Raw genomic sequence first — 13,313 nt, 5'->3', positions numbered from 1 at the left:
CAGGCCATTCAGGGAGCGTCATTTTGGGATCCTGTTGTGGGCTTATGACAGCGACTCAGACTAGGACTGCGAGCCTTGTACACTGCAGGAAGCAGGTTCAGAAAACTGTAAATACTTTGCATCTGGCAGAGCTGCCGATGCCCAGCCTTTGCGTCTGACGGGGCTGATGAAGCCCTGAGTAGCGTCTTGCACCGGGGTCTTTTTGTATATAACTAGTAGCTGGATTGTCCCTCTTTAACATTGAGGACTGGCCTTTGCATCTTGCGGGGCTGGTGAAGCCCTGAGTAGCTTCTTGCACCGGGGTCTTTTTGTATATAACTGGTAGCTGGATTGTCCTACTTTAACACTGAGGACTGGCCTTTGTGTCTGGCGGGGCTGGTGAGGCCCTGAGTAGCGTCTTGCACCGGGGTCTTTTTGTACATAACTGGTCACTGGATTGTCCTACTTTAATCTTGAGGGCTGGCCTTTGCGTCTTGCGGGGCTGGTGAAGCCCTGGGTAGCGTCTTGCACCGGGGTCTTTTTGTATATAACTGGTAGCTGGATTGTCCTACTTTAACACTGAGGACTGGCCTTTGTGTCTGGCGGGGCTGGTGAGGCCCTGAGTAGCGTCTTGCACCGGGGTCTTTTTGTACATAACTGGTCACTGGATTGTCCTACTTTAATCTTGAGGGCTGGCCTTTGCGTCTTGCGGGGCTGGTGAAGCCCTGGGTAGCGTCTTGCACCGGGGTCTTTTTGTATATAACTGGTAGCTGGATTGTCCTTCTTTAACACTGAGGACTGGCCTTTGCGTCTTGCGAGGCTATAACTGGTAGCTGGATTGTCCTACTTTAACCTTGAGGACTGGCCTTTGCGTCTGACGGGGCTGATGAAGCCCTGAGTAGCGTCTTGCACCGGGGTCTTTTTGTATATAACTAGTAGCTGGATTGTCCCTCTTTAACATTGAGGACTGGCCTTTGCATCTTGCGGGGCTGGTGAAGCCCTGAGTAGCGTCTTGCACCGGGGTCTTTTTGTATATAACTGGTAGCTGGATTGTCCTACTTTAACACTGAGGACTGGCCTTTGTGTCTGGCGGGGCTGGTGAGGCCCTGAGTAGCGTCTTGCACCGGGGTCTTTTTGTACATAACTGGTCACTGGATTGTCCTACTTTAATCTTGAGGGCTGGCCTTTGCGTCTTGCTTGCGGGGCTGGTGAAGCCCTGGGTAGCGTCTTGCACCGGGGTCTTTTTGTATATAACTGGTAGCTGGATTGTCCTTCTTTAACACTGAGGACTGGCCTTTGCGTCTTGCGAGGCTGGTGAAGCCCTGGGTAGCGTCTTGCACCGGGGTCTTTTTGTATATAACTGGTAGCTGGATTGTCCTTCTTTAACACTGAGGACTGGCCTTTGCGTCTTGCGAGGCTGGTGAAGCCCTGGGTAGCGTCTTGCACCGGGGTCTTTTTGTATATAACTGGTAGCTGGATTGTCCTTCTTTAACATTGAGGACTGGCCTTTGCGTCTTGCGAGGCTGGTGAAGCCCTGGGTAGCGTCTTGCACCGGGGTCTTTTTGTATATAACTGGTAGCTGGATTGTCCTACTTTAACACTGAGGACTGGCCTTTGTGTCTGGCGGGGCTGGTGAGGCCCTGAGTAGCGTCTTGCACCGGGGTCTTTTTGTACATAACTGGTCACTGGATTGTCCTACTTTAATCTTGAGGGCTGGCCTTTGCGTCTTGCGGGGCTGGTGAAGCCCTGGGTAGCGTCTTGCACCGGGGTCTTTTTGTATATAACTGGTAGCTGGATTGTCCTTCTTTAACACTGAGGACTGGCCTTTGCGTCTTGCGAGGCTGGTGAAGCCCTGGGTAGCGTCTTGCACCGGGGTCTTTTTGTATATAACTGGTAGCTGGATTGTCCTACTTTAACCTTGAGGACTGGCCTTTGCGTCTGACGGGGCTGATGAAGCCCTGAGTAGCGTCTTGCACCGGGGTCTTTTTGTATATAACTAGTAGCTGGATTGTCCCTCTTTAACATTGAGGACTGGCCTTTGCATCTTGCGGGGCTGGTGAAGCCCTGAGTAGCGTCTTGCACCGGGGTCTTTTTGTATATAACTGGTAGCTGGATTGTCCTACTTTAACACTGAGGACTGGCCTTTGTGTCTGGCGGGGCTGGTGAGGCCCTGAGTAGCGTCTTGCACTGGGGTCTTTTTGTACATAACTGGTCACTGGATTGTCCTACTTTAATCTTGAGGGCTGGCCTTTGCGTCTTGCTTGCGGGGCTGGTGAAGCCCTGGGTAGCGTCTTGCACCGGGGTCTTTTTGTATATAACTGGTAGCTGGATTGTCCTTCTTTAACACTGAGGACTGGCCTTTGCGTCTTGCGAGGCTGGTGAAGCCCTGGGTAGCGTCTTGCACCGGGGTCTTTTTGTATATAACTGGTAGCTGGATTGTCCTTCTTTAACACTGAGGACTGGCCTTTGCGTCTTGCGAGGCTGGTGAAGCCCTGGGTAGCGTCTTGCACCGGGGTCTTTTTGTATATAACTGGTAGCTGGATTGTCCTTCTTTAACATTGAGGACTGGCCTTTGCGTCTTGCGAGGCTGGTGAAGCCCTGGGTAGCGTCTTGCACCGGGGTCTTTTTGTATATAACTGGTCACTGGATTGTCCCTCTTTAACCTTGAGGACTGGCCTTTGCGTCTGGCGGGGCTGGAAACACCATCTTGCACCAGGACTTTTTTAATCCATTGATATAATTTACCTTTTGAATAATAATTTCCTTTAATAATAATTAATAGGACACTTAAATGCATACACACACTGATGGCAGCGAGCGACCATGCAAGACACTGACATAACCATCTGGTTCAGTGTCTTGCTCAAGGACACATCCACATGTAGACATCAAACCATCAACTCTGCAATTAGTTGAAGACCACTCAAACTCCTGAGCCACAGCTGCCCACACTTAACCATTCATCTGGTCCTGCAGGGAAACACTTTCAAGCTCCTTCATGTTGAATGGATATGAGCTACATCTGAGGTATCTCAGTCATGAAATACTTCAACGCCTCCCTGTGAAGGAATTCTAAGCACCTCTAACCAGGACCAGACCCTGTGGCAGACCCACTGGAGGGATTACTTACAGTATCCCATCTAGTCTGGCTATGTTAGCCTGGGGTTTACTGGCTTGATGCAGATAGAGGGAGCCAGGGACTGAAGAAAACGACCCTGTAATTAATGGAGGAACGCTTTAGCACACGAGCTGTTGTCCAGGATATAATGTGGAAGAAAAGTTAAGTATGAACATCCGACTTGCAAAGAATGTTAACTACTGTAGGCTCTGTAAACAATTACAATATAGCTGTTTCATGTCACTTATTTAATAATTCAAAGATCATTTATTACTTTTCTTACTCTGTTTTTTTCATACTGAGCTTTAGGTGTCTACACCAGAGGTAAGTTAATAATTAATGACAATAATAACAACATTAAAATTCCTGCAAGTTTTAATATCACTTAATGATAATCCAAAGATTATTTCTTTCACTCACTCTGCTGCAGTTTGATGTGTTTTGTAAGGTATAGGTGGCTGTGTAAATAATAGTGATAGTGATTATTTATCTTACTCACTCTTGTATTTTGATTCTTTTTTTCAGAAGACCCAGTGAGTTCAACAGTCAAGAGGATGAGGAGGACCGTCCCAACCCGACCTGCACAGAGGAAGTTGTCACTATTTGCTTCGTCTGTGCTGGTGGGTTTGGGAAGCTCCTCACACACAGATGTTTTTCTCCAGCTGTGGATGGTCACACCAGAAGAAGCTAAGTTCAAACTTAATGACAACATTAACAAACATGTTCTGCACGTTTTAATTTGACTTATTTAACAGTTCAAGGATTATTTAATCACTTAATCTGTTGTACTGTTGTACTTTTCTCTAGTTGTAGATGATTATACCAGCTGTAAGTTAATACTTAACAAGACAAAAAAACTGTCATGCAAGTCTTAATATCACTTATTTATAAAGTCAGGGATTATTTATCTTACTCACTCTTGTATTTTGATTTTTTTTCAGAAGAAGAAGAGTTCAACAGTCGAGAGGATGAGGAGGACCGTCCCATCCCAACCTGCACAGAGGAAGTTGTCACTATTTGCTTCTTCTGTGCTGGTGGGTCTTGGAAGCTCCTCACACACACATAGATGTTTTTCTCCAGCTGTGGATGGTCACACCAGACGAAGGTGAGTTAAAACTGAACATCAACATTAACAAAAGTCTCCTGCATGTTTTAAATTCACTTGTTTAAAAATTCAGTGAGTATTTATCTTACTCACTCTTGTGTTTTTATTTTTTTTCCGAAATCCCTGTGAGTTACAATAATGCCCCAACAGTCAAGAGGTTGAGAACCATCCCGATCATACCTGCACAGACAAGGCTTGGGAAACTCCTCACACACACACACACACACACACACACACACACACACACACACACACACACACACACACACACGGGTATTTTTGTGTATGTATAGATGTCACACCAGACAAAAGTAAGTTAAAACTTAACAAAAGTCTCCTGCAAGGCTTAATACTACTTACCAGTAATCCAAAGATTATTATTTTACTCACTCTGTTGCACTTTCATGTTTTTTAGTAAAAATAACCAAAAGTCAAAAATTGGTGAGTGGTATCTTGTATGTTAAAAATATTTATGTGGCAGCAGCTCCTTATGTGTGTGATCAGGAGAAGGAGAAGTTTTTCATACTCTGTTCTTCATTCTTCGTACTCCGGAGGCTTGTCTTAATCACTGGATTGCACCTCTGACAGAGCAGATGGCTCTAACATGTTGGTGTATCAAGTGTTCACCATAGATGATGTTTTTTGTCGTGACAGGTGGAGCTGTGGAGGCTGGAGCACTTCCCCCTGATGACCACTGGACAAACTAGAGAGCAGTAGTAAGTAAGTAATCCCCTCACTAAAACTAGAGAGGCAGCAACAGTGACATAAAGTGATGATAAATAAAGTTAATTTTATAAATGCTGATGATATTCATTATAAGAACTTTCTTTAATATTATTAGACTCAAATGTCCAGACCTACAAGCAGCTGAGAGCAGACGTCAACCAACCAATCATCCCATGAAGACCCAGAACCACAGCTGACCTCTGAACCAGTCCCAGCACCCTGCTTCCCAAACACCACACCAAACACTATCTGAAGACCCAGTGAGTACAAGTACCACCAACCCTCCCCTCCCCCACCCTCATCCTCCTCCCTCCTCCCTCTCCCCCACCCTCCTTCCTCCTCCCTCTCCCCTCCACTGCCTCCAGCTGCCTCCTCATCAGCCAAGAGGATGAGGAGGACCATCCCGATTCCACCTGCACAGAGGAAGCTGTCACCATCTGCTTCTTCTGTGCTGATGGGTCTAGGAAGCTCCTCACATACACACACAGTATTTTTAGGGCTCCGTAGCTTTGGCTTTGTCACATTCAATACAGCATATTACTGTAATACAATGCAACACATTTAAGACAAACTTTCTAAATATTTCTTTATAATATCCAAAAATATGATCATCTTCAAACTTTTAACTGTGATTTTGATACTTTAGTAAATATAAAGTATGTATAATGTTTAATACACAGCACAAATATTACATGTTGATATTAAAAAATGCTGTAATACTGATCAGGATATGAACTTTGTCCATATCACCACACATAATTTAAGTGTTTATTAGTGATAATAGATCATACATTAATTCCTATTGTTCATATGTGTCACAATGTTTTACAGTTTGACTGATTTGTTGTTGAATTCAATAAAATCATCACATGTGAAATGATACTGTGTTCTGTGAGGTTCTTTACTCTCAGTGATGTTAAAGTTACATAAAGCTTCTTAAATACTGAATCAGCTGCAGGTGTCATAATATTTGTTGGAGTCTGTTTCAACCAGCAGCTTTACTGAGATGTTATGATAAGTGTCACAGAGAACAATAGATATATGAATCTCTTGGTGCATCATTGCTGATCAGCCCAGAGAAGCTTTCATCTACAATAAACAATAGACACATTCTCTTTTTCTCCATTAGTCAACTGGCAAATATTTGATTATGTTTTAAAAAGACTATAAATGAACATTTATACATTTATATGATCAAACAGAGAAAAATATTTGTTTACACATGTTAACATATTTGTTTTTGGCTAGTTTTCTAGAAATATTTGACAAAAAGTTGATATTAAGGTTCAGAACACCCCATCAATCTTTTTTATTGAGGCTTCAGATCTCTCTCACTTAAACTTGGACAGAGTAACCGAAGAATTTAGGAGGACCCTAGTGTTAAAAAAGACAGTGAATAGGGCCCTCTTTCAATTACTCACTGCAGCAATACTGCATGAATACACGAGATGGCGCTAGACACCAGTACATCAAACTCAACATTGCTCAGAAAAATCACTTCCATGATTATGTGTCAAATAGCGCCTCCAGCATCCCCAAATATCCTTCAAGCTCACAGTGGACGTGAACGGATGAACCTGCTAGAGGGCCCTGGGTCATTTAGCTGCGGACTCCCTGTTTGTGGTAATTTGGTTGTATTCAGGAATATGCACCACATAGGCTTACATTTCCACAAGTAGAAAAGACAACTAATAATGCAACCTACCAACTTTAAGGCCCTTGACAGTTTAGCTGATAATGTGCTTTAGTGGTGTAAAACTGACACACAATGAACATGAGGCCTCAGGGACCACTGGGGGTCTGGAGCACATGGGCAGTTGCCTGCTTTGCCTGGTGGTTAGTCCAGCTCTGACTGTGGATGCTGAGTTTCAAAAGTGACCTGGGAGAATATTTTGGGATTTGGGGAGAAGAAAGTAGACACTCTATAACTACGTAAAACTATCCACCACACAAGCTTGGTAGTGAGTAGTAATAGTAATAGTAATATGTGTGTAACTCACAGTTTATGTCCACCAGTTTATCAGCACAGTTCAGGTTTAGCTGCAGATTGTATTATAAAACAACATTAGGAAACATGTATTATTTACAAAATTATCCAAGATTTTTTTACTTTCTTTGTCTTCTCAGCATTGTTGTCAGTTTTTTGGTGGTCAGGCATAGCTGAATCATGAGGGAAATGCTGGGACGATACATTGCAAGTGTGTGTGCAGAGAGTGGTGTGCCATGATTGAGAGTGATGGTTATCAACCCATCTGTGTAAAATGTTCAGAACTTTGTTGCCTACTTTTTTGCGATTTTAAGAATGTGATTATAATCCTGACACGTAAAAGTCCTATCGCAGATTTTTTCTTCAGTCTGAAATGAAACTAATGCAACTTTTGATAGAAAAAGGTAAATGCATCAACATTTTCAAAGGAAATATTTCTTAAAACTTTTCCACTACGAAGGTTTTCTTTTGTTGCGTTGGACAAGTGAGGTTCTGTTCAATTGTTTCATGTTAATAATATAAATAAATAAATATAAGTTTTGAACTGGATGTGTCCAGTTGTAGTTTCAATGAATGGACTGATACAAGCCTCAGTCCAATTTTGGTTTGCAATGCATGGGACAGTAGCTCATTCCCTATCCAGGTATGTTTCTGATCCCTGATTGCCACAAGTTGATGTATGCTTTCTTTTCCCACATAACATTTTAATCTCAGAGGGAGTGACTCTTGCAGAGAAATTCAGTGTACTTTCTCTGTTCTGTTTTGTTTTGTTTTGTTTTTCCTGATTTACTGTGTGTCTGCCATTTCTGTAACCCTATGACCTCCTGGTTCCCCCTCCAGAAAGCTTCGTTCTGATTCATTCTTTGGGAGAGTGCTTTTCTCATTAAATCAAAATATTTGTGTGACATACTGAAGTCAGAAAACTTTATCCCCAAGACACCAAGATAATCAAACCAACTGAATTTAATGTCGGAACTTTGGGGAGTTGAAAGTAATGCTGTCTGGCACCAAAGAAGTCAAGTCAAATTTACTGAGCATTTAAAGCACCAACAAAGCAGGTTCATCATAAAGTGCTTCACAGACTCATCCAAACAATCCATCGCACTGCCATCTGCCTGAAATTAATGTAAGGTTAATGGTGAGTTCAGTATTAATTTCCTGTGTGAAGTCTGTCCCAAGTCATTTTCCCACTGGTTAATTTGGGATGTTTTAAAATAAAAAGTACTTTAAATCTTTAAAGCTGCCATACTTTGGTTCCCAACCCATGTCAGTGATGTCTTGTTCAACATACCTATCCATGGTTGCATAGTCCTGTGGCACAAAAGCAAGTGCAATCAGGCCAGAATGGTTTCCAAAAAGCATTCATGCTTATGACCACAATCTGGTATGAGACTTGTCCTACGCTCTTAAAGAGACATTAGACTACCAAGTATGTTTTCAAGGGCATCCATGCAAATGTATTTGTGAAGCTCTAATGACACCAGTTGGTCTCAACATGCTTCACAGAACAACAAATGACTTGAGTAGGCGTCCACAGCCTGTTCAGATCACTGTTGTTGATTCATGAGGAGGACACAGGAAGCTGCTTCCTTCCACCTGCAGGACACTCATGTAACTTTGCAGCTATACTGGTTTTGACCTCTTCCCAAAGTGGACTTATCTCAAACAACTCAGATGTGATCTTAGGTTGTATGAGTGAAAACACATCTGTACCTCACTCTGAACCCCATCCTTCTATGATCTTAAAGAAAAATTAAAAATCAAGTGTCGAGCATTTCAGTGTATCTCAGATTTTTGCTTTTTGTGTTTGTTTTTTCATGTGTTACCATCTTTAAAGCCTTCTTGAGATAGAAACATGTAGCTAAAACTACACATGCAATGTTCAGAGGAGCTGTGGATTACAAAAAAGTCATAACCTTGACTGAAAAAAAGGAGCTGGCAGAGGTCACAATGAGGCAACAAGGATTCAGCTTTTGGCAAACATGTTAAACAGTCTGACTGATTTGTTGTCTTAACATCTTCTCCCTTTCAGCCTGTAGCATTCCCGTTGTGGTCACGTGCATTTCACTAGGCTGCTTGTGACTGTGGGACTGACATCAACATATATTGATGTTTATTGTTTGTTGCCTTTGTTACTGTAAATCGCACTAATTGGAAGATACCATAGCAGCATTTAAGTGTGTTTGTGCCTTAAGCAGAATGTGGTACAGTTGGGAAACAAATGCAAAATCTGTTCAAGAAGTCCTGATTGCACAAAGAAAGTTAGAGAAAACACTATATCTCAAAGACAAGCTCTTTAGTCGTGATCTTTCTGATACTCAGAATACAAGTTATTTTAGGTTCTGCTGTAGCAAATGACACATGAATGTTGTTTGGTGAATCACATTTCACTGTCTACCCTTGTCATATTTAAGCACTAGTTATTTTAATAGCTGACCTGCTGTTAAACTTGTTCTTACTTCTTTTTTTATGAATAAATTTGTTAGTCGGCAGAAAATAAAAAGCAGTCTGCAGCAAACAGTTTTGAAAGGGCGTTCGTTCATGCATTATTGATAAATAAGCAAGGGGGAGTGAGAAATATAGAGGGCAAGAAAGAAAGAATAAAGGGGGACACAATTCACCAAAGCTGGAGTTTTGTTTTGTTTTTTTTTGTTAATATGCTTTTCACAGTCCCGCTGTGCCCTTCTTACATCAGTACTGAAAGGAAATATAGTCATGTTCAGCTGTGAAGAGAAGTAACAGCCTCAGCTCTGACTTGCTCAAACTGGTCAGTTAAATAAGTCAAAGTTGGTTTATTAAACAGTTAAAAAACGCAGTGTACAGATATGGAGACAGAACAAGATTAGTTGCTGACTTTAAAGTACAAAGTACAGCAGTGCAAAAAGCAACCAGAACTGTACATCCTATCAATAATAATAGGATTTCTTAAAATCCTTATCTCAATCAGTCTTTTATGCAGACGTAGTTAATAATCAGACCTCTGATTAGATATGAGCTAAGTTTCTTCAGTCGCTGCCTTGATTCTGTTTTTTTTAATGAACTGTAGTGAACATGGTTATGTACTTTAACAATAATTCAGCTGGTGGAGAATTATTTATTGGCCGGTGTGAACCTCAGACATTCAAACAGTCATGATAACCATCTATCAAACAGTGGACTGCTGAATAGAGCAATGTGTCACTCTTTCTGTTTGAGAAAACTTAAACACTATCATCACCTGCTGTCGGGGGCCAAATACTCCAATACTTGTGCTGTTTTTTTAGAATTGCATAATAACAACCAATAGATTTTTAATAGAAACATACTGCTAATTAACTGGTTCCAGTCTAGTGCGGATGTACTTGTGTATTTCCTATAGTGCTCTCTACATCCTGTCTCCTTTCATTGTGAAGACTGTCCACTCTGCTTGGATAAACATTTACTGTTTGATGGCAAATCTGATAAGAACCCTGAATTTATATAGCTTTACTCCTGAATGCTCCAGGCCATAATCCCAGCCAACATGCTTCTCAATATCTTATTTGACCCAATGAAAGGCAGCATGCTCTTCATATTAATCATCATGTTTTGGGATTTCAGAAAACAAAGGGCAAATGATAGAGGAGGAAATATTTTGATAAGGTGTTTGAGGTGCAACGTGCCACTATATGTCTTACTGGAAAATGTAAGAGCAGAAGGAAGGGGAGCTGTCCCCAGTGAACATTTGTTCCAAGGTGAAAGCGGCCGTTGAGTCACCTTGCTGTGTGCTTTCTTCCTTAGTCAACATCCTCTGACCAGGCAGCACAGTCCTCAATTCAAAGCAGACTCATTGTGTTGCAACTAATGACATATTGGCAGCAACTCCTGATTACTGTAACACCAGTGATTAATGCAATAAAAAGCATAATAAAACCTAATGATAGAATAAAGTTCTCATTATGCTGTAACATATTGAGTGTGTAAATGTGTTGCAAAAATACATTAAGACTGCAGGAAGCACTTGGAATTCAGTCAAGTTAGGTGTGATAGTCTTTCATCTCACCTTCTAGCAGCTGAAACTCAAAGGTTTTTGTGGTGAGTTTTGATAGGAACCTGCAGAAGAGATGAATTTAGCATCTTATAATATTACACATTTAAGTTGTAGTGTAGTAGTGTCATTCTCAGCATGAATAATAAATTGCTAGATGCTGCTTTGGCACATGATAGATCATTTCATTGTGTATTTTTAAAAATTACACTATGCACTGTTGTCTCTTTCCATAGATATGAGTGTGGGGCAGAGGGAGGAAGCCCAAATAAGGGTGTAGCTGCAATGAGGGTCTAGGGACGTTCAGTCAGATAGCAGTAGTGGCAGATTGGCTGTGTGGGCGCACGCATGACAGAGTAGGAAATCATATCTTGAATCCCGCTGCGCCTCCCTCTGTGCCAAGGATTTACACTGCCAAAGCCCCGGCTGTGATCAGGAGCCTGCAGAACCTCCACCACCTCAGCACAGATCTGCTCCCTCCTCCACGTTTTATTAACGGCCACTTTCCTGCGGTAATGTTGAGTTTGAGGAGGTGAGACGCTGGGTATTTCTGTAGGGTTATTACACAGCTCGGCCCTCAAGGAGCAAAACAGGTTTCCAGCTTGATGAGAGTTGCAATCTGTCGTAGAGTGTAAGATCTGGCAGTAAAATCAGAACCCAGGATTTATATGCTGTAATTGCTCTATTGTGAATGACTAAAAATAAAATCCTTCCCTTCCCTGCACATGACATAACAGCAGACTGGTGCAGGCTGTTCCCAGTGGACACAGTAACACAGATGTATGATAGCAGGGTTTGACACCGTAGCGTTGTGTGAGATGTGTGAGCCGCAGCTGCACAGGCACAGAGAGACCCGCTCGATCGATTTTAATTCCAATTCGCCATCTTCTCCCTGTCCAAACAGGGTGAGGAAGATATACTGCATGATGGCATGATGGCCCTGAAACAGCTTCATTTTTACAAGAGAGCAGTTATGGATGACAGCTTTTTCAATGTCTCAGCGTAACTCCAGGCAAAGTGCATCAATATCCTATTCTACTCGCAATCTTGTTTTCACAGCTACCTGTATAGGTGAGGAACAAAGCCAGCTAAAGATTAACTGTTTCACTGCAACATGTTAATGGCCATCACAGGTCATGCAACCAGGGCTGTGGAAGGAAATATCTGTCATGGGAGCAGGGCAGAGCAAAGGTCAGCGACCTTTCCTGTGGATTTGGATGCGTCATCGTTTTTAGTGACAGGAAGCAGGTGTACTACTATTCGCTGCTCACATTTTTGTTCTGCACTTGGTTGATTAATAATTCATCAAATGACTACATGAGGAATTGTTTGTTTTTATAAACAATGCATCATATATATTTTAAAGAAGTGTAAGAATGCTACCATGCTGGTGATTACATGAGCAGAACTGTTTTGTTCTCAAATGTAACACACTGCTTGAAATGGATTCAGTTTTTTCTGCTCTCATGAGCGGAGCTACTGGAAACATGGTTTGTTTTGTGGCAATAATGGTGGTTTTGGCAGAAAAACATAAACCAAGCCTCAGTTTTTACATTAAGACACCCTGAGGCTAGAACGACCCCATCTTCGTCCTTGCTGCGCCAGAGTGACAATGGTGCATGAGAGAGAGGGAGATTGAAGCCAGAGGGAAAAGAGGGAGAGAAAAGACAGGAAACAGGCATTCCTCGTGTCTTCTCCCAACTGTTCTCATGTGGAAATCTGAGTGTTGAATAATTCATTGCCCGTGGGAGGTGAAAAATGAATATGTGCAAGTGATTAAAGGATGAATGCTGATGAGGTTGATGAGCGGGAGAGAGAGGAGGGCTTCCCCCGCTGAGTGATCTCTCACCTGCTCCACCAACAGAAAAAAAAAGAAGGAACAAATGAAAAATGCTCCAGCAGAGGAGCTAAAATTGCACGCATGCATTTTCACTTTCGAGTTCAAAGTGTTCAACCTGCGCTGTGAGATGGAAGCTGCTGCTGGCAAACACAACATACTGAATATCCACGTGCTCTCTGAATGCCACAAAACTGTGTAAATGGAGTGAAAAGGAGAATCCATGTTTAAAGATGGTGAATAATACATCACTGCGGCATCACGCAGAGCTGTGTCTGCATGCTGGGGTTTCCTATACAGTGGAGGGTGGGGAGAAGGTTTATCTCCCTCTCTCACACTCTGTCAGAATGTGTATGTGTGCGCATGTAAATGAGTTATGTGTGTGCATGCAGGTGCACGCATGTCTGTGCTGACACATCTGAGCCCATGCATGCATGTGTGGTTGTTTTTGCATAACATGGGTCATTGGGCTTCCAGCGTTAAAAGTAACTCCACGCATCTGCCCACGCAACACCCGCTGCTACGCACAACTATTCTAAATATACACCTCACATG

General features: G+C 42.3%; 1 protein-coding gene across 1 annotated transcript in view; it reads left to right on the top strand.

Moving 5' to 3' along the window:
- LOC122995765 (histone-lysine N-methyltransferase 2B-like) overlaps positions 1–5,808 on the top strand; it is a 398,376-nt gene extending 392,568 nt beyond the window's left edge. Inside the window, exons 3-5 of the mRNA XM_044371130.1 lie at positions 3,785–4,202; positions 4,857–4,922; positions 5,044–5,808. The gene's annotated coding sequence lies outside the window, so the exon portion shown is untranslated. The remainder of the gene's footprint in view (positions 1–3,784; positions 4,203–4,856; positions 4,923–5,043) is intronic.
- The last annotated feature ends 7,505 nt before the right edge of the window (positions 5,809–13,313 follow it).

The sequence above is a fragment of the Thunnus albacares genome, chromosome 13 (genome assembly GCF_914725855.1).
Source record: "Thunnus albacares chromosome 13, fThuAlb1.1, whole genome shotgun sequence".
NCBI classification, from domain to species: domain Eukaryota; kingdom Metazoa; phylum Chordata; class Actinopteri; order Scombriformes; family Scombridae; genus Thunnus; species Thunnus albacares.
The sequence above is the reverse complement of the archived record's forward strand: the minus strand, read 5'-3'. Positions and strand labels throughout refer to the sequence as shown.